General features: G+C 40.3%; 1 protein-coding gene across 2 annotated transcripts in view; it reads right to left on the bottom strand.

Moving 5' to 3' along the window:
* Nucleotides 1–14,103, bottom strand: part of dscamb (Down syndrome cell adhesion molecule b) — a 132,517-nt gene that overhangs the window by 107,116 nt on the left and 11,298 nt on the right. The window contains exon 1 of one of the 2 annotated variants that reach the window (XM_053320416.1): nucleotides 553–568. The exons of the other annotated variant lie outside the window; for it this stretch is intronic. The gene's annotated coding sequence lies outside the window, so the exon portion shown is untranslated. Of the gene's footprint in view, nucleotides 1–552; nucleotides 569–14,103 lie in introns of those variants that run through there. 2 annotated transcript variants of the gene reach the window in all.

The raw sequence follows: 14,103 nt of genomic DNA, 5'->3' as shown, positions 1-14,103 counted from the left end.
AAGTGTGCGGTTGCTAGGAAAGCTTCAATTCTGTGCGAGCATAGGAGAAATTGGATTAGGATTTATGCCGTGGTTGTTTTGATATTCGTCTATTTCACATATGAAAAGTATGTGAGAGTAACTCAATTTAGACTGGCTGGAGTGATAGTGAGATTGATTTAATTAAAAAAAAAGAAAAAAGGAACGGACTCCGGTGGAAGAGTGCATATCACCACGCTACTCGTTTTCCTAATTGACTAAGCGTAGGGGCCAGACCACAAATGGTCTGGTGACGTACATCGTCCCCTCACACCTTACAAAGGGCACCATGTCATGGCCCAACAAACGGCCTCAGGGCCCGACCACTTACTACATTGCCTGAGAGGAAATCAGTAATTGGCATAATTTTTCATGAGTCCAACCGTAAAGGTGAAATAAATGACACTGTTCAATAATGCGTTATATGCATCTATAATTGACTATGATTTTTTTCTGAAGGGATATCTTCAGGGAGTAGACGGGAGAGCAAAAAAAAGCTGTTTCATTTAAGCCTTTCTAGTCTGAATACTGAACGGTCCTTTAGATAATAAATCAACCTATAATAGCAAACAGTGGGGATAACACTTTGTTCTGAGACATGTTCGAAACATCTACTTTAATATATGACTCTTCATTTATTATTTTTATGCTGTTTGAAATGTGGTTCTTATTGTCATGGCTCTGGTGGGTACAAATGGTGTAGAGTAGCACTGTCATCACCATTGTTTCAAATCAAAACTATTAATTTAAATCAACGTAGCAGTCCCCCAGTATAAATAGCCTTTTCCACCACTTTCTGAGTCTTGTGTCTTGCTACCTGATTAATCCAATATTCATTCTCCATTTGGCTTTGTTTTGGTCTCCACCAGCTCTGGAGAGAAATGACTGCTAATTTCTATACTATCTTCACCAGCTGGTTTCTAAATTATGAGTTCATCACTACAAGCAATCCCACATTGCACATAGTGATTTGACCCACTGTTAATAAAAAAATGTTGATTGAATTATTTAATTTAAAAAGTTATGTTAAATCCTTGTCAACACATCGGTTTGGCACAACCTTTGAGCATGTATTGATAGAATGTTTGATGAGCATGTATGCTAAATATTTATACTGTAGCACAGTGTTAGCCAGTTCAAGCAGATACTGAAGAAGATGGAGCCTGGCTCTATGGTATTTTAACATTGCACTTTTAGTCTGTTCAAACCAGCAACCTGTAATGTGAACACCATGAATATATTTAACTTTATTTGATGCTGGCACTCGTTTTTTCTTAAACAACAAACAATCAGGCTCATCAGCAATATAACCTCAAGGTTTACATAATTTGAACTGAATGCTGCATTACATAACTGGGCAGTGCTATAATACTGTAACTGCTAGGTATTTATGATTTATGTTTCTTGTATGAAACTGTTCTTCACTGTATTTTCACTCTGGTGATTTAATATTCAAAATGTGAATTGGGAAAGTAGCAGCTGTAATGTTCCCACAGAGTGACTGTACAATATTACAAACAACAACTATAATTCAATATCATCACAGGACTGTGATCCTTCACACAACAGAGCTGATCAGTTGACAGGGTGTAACCAACCATGACATGTGCTTTCAGAGCCACTGGGGCGCTTCATTTAAGTAAATGTGCAATCAATGACGATGGGAGCAAACCGCAGGTAACAATGAATTCACTAACTGGCTCTTTGCTGAGTCACTAAAAGAAAGAAGTTGCACCATTTCCAATCTTGAATTCAAAGGTCATCTATTATTAGGGAAGCAACTGATTTGACACCTGATCAAAACATGTACAAGTCATGTAGAGGCACAGTAATTTTCAGCCCCACATGTACCTGCAGCGTTAGGCGAATGGTCCCAGTGTCACATGGGAAGCTGGTGACAGCCTATTAAATCTCATTTCATAGTTGTGTGGATACATATTCTCTCTTTTCATGCAGCCGCTGGCTCTGAACACTTTCTGACATGGAAGAAGAGAGAACAGCGGAGAGCAAACACGGCGAGGCAAAGAGAGAATCAGAGAGACACTGGGTTTGATTCAGCTTCCCATATTTCAGAGGGCACTTGTGTTGCATCTGTTGAGCGAGTAGAACCATTGTCTGAGTTGTCATCGCCGCCACGGCAGGGGGACACAGCACCGCACGGCAGTGTGGCACCGGGTGCTTCACAATGACAATGTGACAGCAGGAACCCTGGGTAATTAAAGCAGCTCTCTGCTCTGTGCCCTCAGGGCAACTCTGCTTGGGACGTGGAGATCATACCTGGCTCACTGACATTCAAGACTCACAGTAGCCAAAGAGCAATTTTCCACCTTAACAAATTCCTGTTTCCACTTTTTTATGGATAGCAGCAGTGGTATGATGCAAGTCGTGCTACAGCATGTGATCAAGCTGTATTCGCTGGCTGAATTTACACAGCAGCTTTGACCTGTGCATGACCCAATTTTTTATTTTGTATTTAAAGGGGTACAGGGCTTTTCTTTTTGTTTAATCTGTTTAAAAGGGTTGTAAATCATGTTTCACCAAAGTAAATTTAACCATGTATACAAGGCCTTGAACCTGAAAAAAAGTGGCTAGAAGTCCTGAGACAGGCAGATAACAACCAGTCGGGGCCAGGCAGTCCAGTGTGAATAAGCATTCCCACTGATCTGATCTGCCCAGAGGCAATACACCATGCACGGAAGTTAAATGACTGTCTTCCAATTTGCTCTCATGAATATTAAGCAGTGCTGTGACAGTAGAAAGGGTTGGCTGTGTGCAAGCTGCTGATCCACACCGACAGATCTGTCCTCTGATGTCTAGGAGGGGCGGGCAACGCTAAAACGAGGCCCCCACAGCAGATGAGCCTCCTCCTCCCCGGGTCTATTTTCATGTCTTAAATGGGCCAGAGTGGCTGCCTGTCTCATCAAGGGAAGCCAGAGATCCTGGACTGTTTCTCAGTTAGCAAAACTGAACGATAAAGACATTGATGTCTAAATTATGCTGCTGCCGCTGCTGCTGATAAGTGCATGAGAGAGGATCTGATGAGGGATTATACTGGAGCAAACTATAGCAGCTCCCTCTGCTGCCGCTGATGAATAAAAAACTACTGCTAGTACAAATCTAATATTACTCTGTGATGTAACAAGTGGAGGGAAACCCATGTCTGTGATAAAGTAAATAAAACAAAGATTACATTCAAAGTGATGCATAGGTTCACTGTCTGTCTGTGTCGACTGTCACAATCTAGAAAAATGTACTGATCTACTGTAGCACAGCCTTACCAATTAAAGCAAACTACAGATTATTTTGAATTTCAACACCTGCAATCTTACCCGTTAATTAAATTCATTTTCTAATTTTACCAAGAAAATGAGGAGAGTAGTGCTGTGCTGCTGCCGCTTTCTCAACCTAATTAACAAGAATAAAAACTGTATTTATAGAAAGCTAATGCTAATCCATTTGACAGTGGATTAGGCTTGGGTGAATATATTTATAAATATATTTTATGGCTTATTTAGTCTACTGAGGTGCAGCATGGTGCTTTGACACTTAAGTGCTGCAGTTCAGGGCTGCAGTTTTACAAATTATATTTAATGGCTAAATGGAAGTGTACCAAATTGCATTGTGACATTAAACTTGTTATCAAGTAAAAGTCGAAAATCTTCATTATATTTCATAACTAGTTTTGGTTTGAGTTTTTATCGAAGTCATTAATTAGGACAACAAAGTGTGAGGAGAAGCAACTTCCATACATGTACATATGATTTTATGAAAATAAAATATCCAATATTACTGAAACCAAAAAAATGAATGTGGGATACTGTTGAACATGAGCAGAGAATGTCAGAAGTGTAATCTGAAAATAAATGAATAGAGATATGTTAGTGATTTAACAATGATATCCAATGATCTACAATTGGCACTAGAAACATGAGTTGCTGCCCACTCATGAACTCAGTCATGCAGTAAAAGCACTTTTTATCAAATATATCTAATGACAACTACACATATGTCAAACCATTTCTAAGCTTTAAATAAAGCACTGCTGTAGTTCTTGTCATGTTTCTGATGAAGAGTACAGTTCAGCTGGTGCATTGTCCCTGTAAATGGTAAACCTCAGAAACTTGTAACCTTTGAGATTCTCTCTGTAATTTACTATGATACTCAAACATGTCTGATGGAGACTTGAGTGGATATAATCAGATCACTTCCAAACTAATCTAATGGTCAGCGTACACCGCCTCTCCTGATAACACGATTAAGTAGCAGCGTTCTCATTGTTGGCAGAAGCCGTACCTCAGTTGGTCAAGCAGATATGGCACATACTGGACAACCAACCTTATTATGTCACTGAACATTAAGGTTAAGGTTAAAGAGTTGCTGTTGATGGTGGGTTAACATGAATACTGTCTACCTGCATCCCAGCTAAAGTAACTCACAATGTCAGTGGAGGTTTCACTGTCCAGAGAAGCTTCAGCGTACACAGGGCTCAACATGAAAAGCGACTGAAGGGAATGACCTACTGCTGATGACCTTTGACCCTCGAAGACCTTAACTTTTTTAATGTTTCTGTCCTGACTTTATATTCTGAATTATGAGGTGGTGACTCAGCTCAATTAGTGACCACATACTAAATTTCATCCCTTAATTTAAATCAATCCTTTTAATTTCTTTTCAATTAGTTGGTCTACAGAATGTCATAAATGGAGAAAACTGTCAATCCTTGCTTTCCAAAGCCCATAATACAACCTGAGATGTCTTGTTTTGTCCTGACTAATAATCCACAAAGATATTCAGTTTACTATCATAAAGGACTAAAGAAACCAAAAAATATTAAAATTGAATTTGGTCCTTTCTCCTTATAAAATGACTCAAAATTAATCCATTATCAAAATAGTTGACAATTATTTTTTTTATCATTAATCAAATTGACTAATCAATTAATTGACTAAACTCTCTTGCTCAAATTGTTAATTATTGTTAAATACATCCTGCCTCGTGTGCCAAGTGCACTTAATCTGTATTAAACCAAGACCACAGTGTCTCCCAAAACTTAACCTTGTGCAGTGAGTGCCCAAGTGGAACCATAAAGTCATTTTTTTTAAGTAGATATGAGCAATACAAAAAATAAATGGTTGTTATTAAACAATTTGCAGGTACATTCAATTTTGACATTTTGCGACTTTGTTCATAAAAATGGGTTTATAACCTTATTATGCTAATTAAAAAATATAATTTAGAGAGCATTACATTTCTCACAAAATGTATTTACTGTTACCAATTGATTAACTATAAATGTATTTGCAGGAGATTTGCAGGTTCATATTAGATTTAACTGTAAACACAACAGTCTTTATGATCTTTTCCCCAAAATGTTGCGAATACATTTAATGCTGCTTGTTGTATGTGCTTTAAATTTAAATTTTCTTTTTCTTGCATTCCAGTTTTCCTTTCACATTTTCTTTTTAACAAGCCATTGGCTTGTATTACACCACTACTGCAACTCTGATTATTGTTTATTTCAACCTTTTTCACATCATTTTTGAAGTCAATTTTAAAAAGTGCTAAACAATTATGATGCACTTGTTACTAATATTGTACAGGTAATAATGTCATTATCAGGCCATGGCGAGCCTTTGAAGATGTTCCACTGGCCCTGTTTAGTCCAAGAAACGTCTGTGACCAGCAGCTGGTGGAGTGTGTTAATGTTGATGTCACAGCAGCTGGCTGCCCTCATCCTGTTAGCTGTGCCTGCCATTATCAACCCCCTCCCCCCCTGCCAGCCCCCGCCCCCCCCTCCTCCTTTAAAGCTGCTGCTACTGCTGCTGCGTGCCATGCTCATTTTAATACTCCAGACTCATTTGACCGTCTTTATGGACTTATCATATTAAACATTTATCGCAGCCATTTCCCTAAACCAAGCATGTTTATTCAACACTTAGGGGACCACAGCACGGCTCCTTTCAACACTCCCCCTCTACCCCGCCCTTACCATACACACATACACTCACATCCTTATTTTCTCCTTTACCTCCTTTCTCTCCATCTATCCTCCTCTCTCCCTCTTCCCCTCCAGCTTGTTTTATTGCAACTGTCCTTCTCTATGTGCCACTGCCTGAAAGAAAAGCAGAGGTAGTTTTGCACTATTCCTCCCCTCTTCTCCTATACTCTCTTCTCTCACGGTCATCCTTTCCTCCAGTGGTAGCGGCACCAGGGGACTCATGCCGTGTGAAGCCAGGCAGCCAAGCGGACACAAATGTATTCTGAGCATTTAGTACTTTGGATGAATCGAGTTTTAATTTAATCATCTGATCAAACACTAATTAGCATAATCACTTGTGGGGATGGATGGTCTAGATAGAGAGACACAGAGCAACACATAATAGACCTCATCCTGGCAACAGTCTATGGGGACACTTAGCAACCTGTAAACAGCTACATGCTTCTAGGGACCCATGCAGGGTTCTGTCCAAATTACCTCCCTTTGTGCGAACAATACATCCAATTCTCCATATCCAACAGCAGCGCTCCCACTGCAAAATGATCTATTCACTGCTACACTACCCTACAATCAAATGCACTGCTGCCAGGCCCTGTGCCCTCTTATTTGATCTTGGACAAGATGGCTTACTGCAGCATCACACCTTGGTCTGAACAGAGGAGGTCTGGGAATTCTAGGAATACCACAAAGTGCTAAGATTATTGACAATGCACTCAGTCTCACACCAGGCCAGAGGATCGATGAGTGGCTGGAAGGACATAAATCAGACTCCAGTGGCTGCACTCCATGTCACGCCCTAACCCACCCACCCAACTCCCCAGTTAAACACACACACACACACAGGCAAGTACACACATGATGCACACAAGAACACACATTCTTGTAAACCACATATAGGCACTTGCGTGTGCACATCAACACTAGCAAACACACAAACAGGCACCCACTATAGACATCTCTCACACACACATGCACACACACTCTCACACCTTACCTCAACTCCAACAAGATGACAGCGCTTTAAAAATGGCCGTCTAAAAATAACCGCCACTAACTTGGTCTTAAATCTTAGCATCTGTGCCAGGTTTAAAAATAAAGAGCAGTGTCGAGAAACCAAGCTGGACCCATTTGTCTTTCTGTCACTCTGTCTATCCAGCTTTGCCTCCTCCGTTATCCCTTAGCCTACTTTAATATTTGGACTGTGGAGCATCAGACACATGGGTGAAATATCTCCTGGATATGCAGACGCAGAAATATACAGCAAAGCTACAATGGATGGAAAACTGCAAAGAGGTCAAAGAGACATGCTACATGAGTTTCATTTTTTTATTTTAAAAAAAAGGTCCATGAAAGGGTAAGTCCATGAAATATGAGAGGAGGAAGCCAAGCTCAGAGGCAGCAAGGGGGAGAAAGAGACAGAGTGGTAGACATGTTAGTGAGCCACAATACATCAGGCACATGCATCATGCCCAGGCCAGTTGCGGGGATCAATTCAGCCTTGGGCCTCAGAGTGTGCCGAGTTCAAAGCCTGGCCCTGCTATGTGGAGGACTGGATTAAGAGGCAGTATTTATGAGGTCCAGCGTGAATGTTTGTCTTGGTGGGTGATGGATAGCAAACTCATCACACCTCCGCCACCTGTCTCCCACAATGAACAAAAACTCTGTTGGGGCACCCACTACAAGGACTATTGGCCTAGTGCACAGTGTGCAATACATACACTCAGCAGAAGGTTCACTGCATGAGCTGTTTAAACCTCCTTGCTCTCCAGAAGATGAAATTTCAGACAATATTATAGTAATTGCTGGCTAAAATATATTTATACAAAATATATTAGTACAGAGATGAACAATTGATATACTGACAAGCATATTCTCAGTCACCCAGGTCATGGTATATGACTCATCCTTTTTGGATATATAAACGTAATTTCTAGGAGACAGGCTTAGTATGAGGCATACAGGACAGAAAGAACACATCAAACTGTTACTGACTTGTACACCACTTTGAATGTTGTGTGATGTCAGCACAAAAGCTCATGCAGCATTAGAAAAAAATATAAAATATTTATTTCTTGTCCAAAATGTAAACAAAATAAAGTGAATGATATGAACTCTGAAATGAATTTATCAATTTATCAACACAAAGGACTGTTACATAAGTTTACTGTTGTCCATTAGCTACATTTAACAGCCTCCTACATTATGTGTATGTTGGTCATATCTCTGATGGTTTGTTTACTGCTGCACCTGCAGTTTGGGTGCAGATGATTCGGCCTCTTTCAATATTAGCATATCAAAGTGCTGATTGCCAGACCTCTGAGTGGACACACTTTCAACCTTACAGGACCAACTTTGTGAGGCAGTGTTTTGGATCAAGATAAAGATAACTCACTGCTGTTTGATCCACCAATAGTAAAGCAAAGACATTTTTCAATACAAACATTCTTATTCTAATTAGTATAAAGCACAAATACATTTTTTATAGTAAATCAAGAAAGCTTTATATGCAAGACTAGGCTGCTATTTTTCTTCAATGTGTCAGCATCAGGCTGGAAATCTTGGCATAAGAATACTAAGTTGATGGATGGTTTTGCAGAAAGATCTCTCATGTCTTAAGCGGGCATTTTTTTTTCTAAATTTCTACACCTTTCTTCTTGAATAATTTTTCTTTGAAACTAAATCGAGATCGACGCACTTGTGCACATGAGAGCAAATGCACCTCTTTCTTGACTTACTCTGTTTTAAACTGTCAAATAAAGCTTTTACACCAGCTCCTCCACTACAGTACCTGTGCAGTGCAGCACAGTAATATGACATGTCACTTTGACAGGTGCTGAGTGAATTAAAAACATCCTCTCTACTGAGAATCCTTCTGAGAGGGAAACCCCCGCCAGATGTACTACAACCTCACTTTGCACGCATGATCAAACACCTACATCTGGGTGCTGAGGGCTTTTCTGCTCTTCCCTGCAGATGCTAAATGATATCGTTAACATTTTAATGCAAGAGACATTTACACGTGGGCTTACGCAATTACACCTCTGATTCAATGGAATCCAGACAGACACAGTGTGATCGGTAATTAGATTTTACATTGGGTGAAACGCAGCGCACATACACACACACACACACTAGTCGCCAAAGCTTGCTCCTAATTAGAGAGCTAAACAGGCTCGAGGAGGTACGGTACAGTAGAGTAGCCCTCATTATACAGCTAGGATGTATGAACTAGGGGATATCTATTATGATCACACATCAGGGTATCCATTACCCAACATTAGCAGCCCTTTCAACTGCAATCACACACAGAGTTCAGAATGTAACCCAACAAACCCTCTTATAACTCACACAAGTGAGCAAGAGCTAAGTGGGTTTGTAAACTTAATTCAGCCCATTAGATATTCATATCAGAGTAAGGCTGCAGAAGATGATCTATCACTTGACCATACGCTACGTGTTTTCATGGTGTAATTTAATTTCATGAGCTGTGATACCGCTTCTGCAACCAAACCGTAATTGGTAATTAGTAAACAGACTAACGGCAGCGAGTGCAGATGTAAGGCTGGTCAGGTTTCACTTCTTTTCTTTATGAAGCCCGTACATGGCCACTTTGGCCATTAGGAGGACGCTGATCTTAGGATGCTACACAAGACTTTACACAGACTTGGGGGGCACCTCACCACTCCAACAAATGTAGCTTTCATCAGTGCACTACCTCCATTATTTTTATATACATTTTCATGTAAACTCCATTTCCCCCCCTTTCTACTTGCAGCCAAGTTCAATCTATCTATCCACCCCAGTCCCCACAGCATTTTCATCCAGTGCTTCAGGTTGCTAATAATGTGAGGTCATGTAAAATTGGTAGGCTAAGTGATGTTGGCAGCTATTTACTGTACTGTAAGCTACACTGGGCTAGATGCTTTGGAAGAGCTACCTTATTCCAAAGTGGATCTGCTTTTACTCCAAGAAAGGTCAGAGCTAATTGAGATCAAAATTTGATTGCGTGATCCCCTGACCTTTGTGTAAATGTTCATTTATTGAAGACATACAAGATTAAGTCCTTTTAAGTTGCGAGCATCGGGTTAAGTCGCGTGTGCATGTCTACAAATCATCACAGTCTTCATGGGGATTGTGCGAGAACTTGTCTCGTTACATCTTTGCAATGAAAATTTCAATAGGCCAGTTTAGATGCTGTGGTTTTGCCTAGAGGCAGCTTTCAGGCAGAGATATTTAATATGTTTCCTATCCTGTACTGATGACTGAATTTATAGATTATACTTTGATAGACACAGGCAATAAGAAAAGCATAAGGTCTTCAATAGGATACAAGAAATACATTTGCCTGTTGAACAAACAGATTAAACATTTTTGAATATGTTTTGAATGTCTGGAATATGACAACAGAGTGATTTATCAGACTGTGGTTGCTTTTTTTATTCAAGTGCACAGATTTCCATGATGAAGGTGATTAAAATTTGACTGAATTTTTAGCAAATACTTGGCATTTTTTTCTCAGTTGTTATGTTCAGTGATCTGATATTAGTGCAGTGAAATTAACACAATGCAATAAAAAACAGGAGAGCCACCTGTATGCCACTTATCACTGATAAATGCGCTGATATAGCAGGATGTTATTAGGTCCTCAACAAGTACTTCCAGGTCACCTTATACAATCCGCTATATAGTGAGAGAGTCTGCCATTTTGAGTTGCTGTGGAGTCGTCTTGGATGGATTATTTTAACCTATATGGCGGACAAAAATGATCCCACAATGCAATTCAGAAAGTAGTAAACATGCATAAGACACTAACCAACAATCCTCATGCTCAAGAACTGAATAATGTTTTGTTGCCACCAGACAAACAACACGCCATATAGTTTTCTACATAGAATACTGCGTATAGTGAATGAGTGAACGTTTTCGGACTCAGCCCCTGACACCCATTAAGGAGGTTACCATAGAGACAGGCCAGTGAGCATGTGATAGGCCTAACTCTGAAACAGCAAGAACTGTCTGGAATCCAATCGCTGTGCTGTCTTCTATCTACAAGGTCATTCATTCATTCTGACAACGCCTGCTCAGCCGATGAACACCTCATTTTCATGATAATCAACAAAACATCCATCCACAGAGGACAAAGTCATACAGCGAGGCTCCTGTACAGCGACGGAGAAATCAAATAAAATGACAATGCAAACAGCAAAAACTCGTTCTTAAAAGAAACACAAAAAACCAAAACGACTGCACTGCAAATGACTGACACAAAGAGTGTAATGTCTGCACTCAACGCCGTCTACTGCTTAATCCCTATCAATTGTTTGCCACAGGCCTCCTCAATAATCCCTTATGCAATAAACGGACACAGTCTTGCATGGCAGTTGATCTAATGTCAGAGTCAGATGATTATGATTAATGAGGATTCCTTATTGTTCCTTTATGAGTTTCTGCACAAGCTGGGCTGAGGGAGATACCATTTTACATGGAGTCAATGTCAATAAACGCTACCGACTGAGGGTTGCCTCGGCACTGAAAAAGACATGACACAGAAACAAAAATCCATTTCGAAACCTTTTTTTATCATTCCGGCCAGAAGGGAAAATCCATTTTGGGGGCACACCGTATCACATCGCTGCCCCCCATGTGGTTCAAATGTATTCATACCTGTAAATCCCCACTTCCCCAAATTTTTGCTTTGTGAATTCAGCTTTTCTTGACCCTGTGATACAAACGCAGCCAACCGTGGACTTGGCGTTGTTTAAATATGTGAACAATTCCCATCTTCTCGCCCTGATGTATTTTCTTACAGACATGTTTCCATTTTCTTTCCTCCTCCCTCTCCTTTAACGACTCTCCCTTTTTTCTTCCCCTGTTTTCGTACACACCCAGTCAGCCATAATCCCTCCCTGTAGAAGGGGCTCTGGCCAATAAGTGAATGCAATAAACTGTATCAATTTTCTGCTATTGATTATAGATACACTATATGAGCACACAAATATGCGTGCACAACGTCAGTCGCATGCATGTGTGCACTGGTACACATGCACTCACGCAAACACATGTGTGCTAGAAAACACAGACAAGAAACACATCCAAATCTGTGGTGTTTGAATACTGTATTTGAATGGAGAATGAGGCTTTCAACTATTTGAATGGAAAATGTATTTCGCATTTTTGTGTGTGTGTATGTGTGTGTGCGTGTGTGTATTTTGAACTAGCTTTGCATTTCCTGGAAAATGTGACTTCGGTGAAATGTGTCTCATGCACAAAATTGCCCTTTTTTGTTATTTAATTATTAACATAAACATTATGGTGCTTCTTCCTACAAACTACATTTCAAGGTAAATAATTATAATATTTGTTTAAAAATACATTCTGATAGAGCCATAAATATATTGGAATATTTTATTTCAAATGTGTTTAAAATTAAAATTGGAATTACTGGCTCTTATATGTGTGTATAATTTGACCCTTTTCATGTATTACATTAATTTAGGCCACTTTGAACATGAAAAATATACTCACTGGAGGAGTGGGAGAAAGGGTTAAACCGAATGTCCATTATATCAAATACGTCACTTATTACTAAGGGCCACAGTGGAACAAGGTTGTGACAGAATAAGTATCATCAGGCATCAAATAAAAACAGAGACAAATCACATTCATTGGATGAAAATGAGCACAATTAAAACGTACAAAATTACATCTAACTAAACATATCCAATTAATCAATTAAATACAGGGCCAAACAAGTATAAATTGTCTGTTTTATTTCATCTAGCTGGGGATATATATCTGGAGGCCAGAGATGTGTCTAATGGTTTGTGGGAGAGCTTGAAGGATTTAAAACGTAATTCATGCCTCGCCCTGTCTCTCTCTCTCTATCAAGGGTGTCAGCCTTTTGACAACCATATAAAATCCATTTCATGTGGGTCACAGGTGACCTCCATCCTCCCTCTCCAGTCACTTAGCTGTCTACCGGTGATTTGCCTTCTGCATCAGGGAATGAGCACTAATATAACAAAAAAAAACAAAAAACAAAAAAAAACAAAAAACAAGACAAGCCGGTGAAACTTACCATTCAAGATGCTCTGGAAAAAGATAAAAGCCAATATCCACATGCCCTGCTCCGTTCAATCCCCCCCAAGCTATGCTTTCTCTTCTTCCTCCGTCCGGTGCCTCCCTGGGTTTCTCTCCTGTGCGCTTGGGGTAAGGTTAAACATTTGCCACTGTCTTGAAGCAAGCCGGTCCAAGTCTATACTTTTAATATCTCCTTCCTACTTTTTCGTTACACTCTGATGTTTTTTTTCTGAGCCCTCTCTTTGCGCTTGGAACATAAATGAGCCTCAGTGATTGTCTTGGGGAGAGCTGTGCTCAGACTCTCCTCCTCTGCTCCGCGTCTTGCTGCTTCTCCCTGTTATTCAAAAGGATGCTGAAGGGGTGAACCCCAGGTGTGTGTGATGCTGAGTCAGAGCCGGGTACGAGCGGATCCCGAAACAAAATGAATGCAAAAAACTGGCTAAACTAAATCTTATTTTAAAAAATAATTTGAAAAAAGATGTCAGAAGCTCCGATATCCTAAATAAACTGACAGACGGATCATCCTTGAGGGGAAAGAAAATAAAATTGTTGAAAATTAAAACAACTAAAATAGCAAAGAAGCAAACAAGGGGGAGGGGGTGGTAGAATAAGAATGAAAACAGGTTTTTATCAGAGACTCCAAAGTCAGATCATCTTCATCGCCTCTGTGCGTCCAGCAAGAGGCGAGCAAGCGCATCTTTCCCGCTGCCGCTCTCTAATCGCACCACACTGACTCTCTGAGCATTACACAGAATAACCCTCTCCCCTGCCCCTGCAGACGCTTTAATTCCTCATTGCCTTAAAGGAGCAGAGGCGGATACCGGTCGGTCCTGAGGGCAAGGTACAACTGTAGGTGAGAGTGTGAGAGCGCGCAGTGTTTGTGGGGCATTTGCATTAAGGAAATGAGCTGCACCTGACGCACTCAGCCTAACATAACGTTTTTACGCACGGAGATGTACCGGCTCGAACAGAGAGCGCTGTCTGTGGGCGTGCAGGTGCCCTCATCA

This window comes from Scomber japonicus, chromosome 6 (genome assembly GCF_027409825.1).
Source record: "Scomber japonicus isolate fScoJap1 chromosome 6, fScoJap1.pri, whole genome shotgun sequence".
In the NCBI taxonomy this organism is placed as follows: Eukaryota; Metazoa; Chordata; class Actinopteri; order Scombriformes; family Scombridae; genus Scomber; species Scomber japonicus.
The sequence above is the reverse complement of the archived record's forward strand: the minus strand, read 5'-3'. Positions and strand labels throughout refer to the sequence as shown.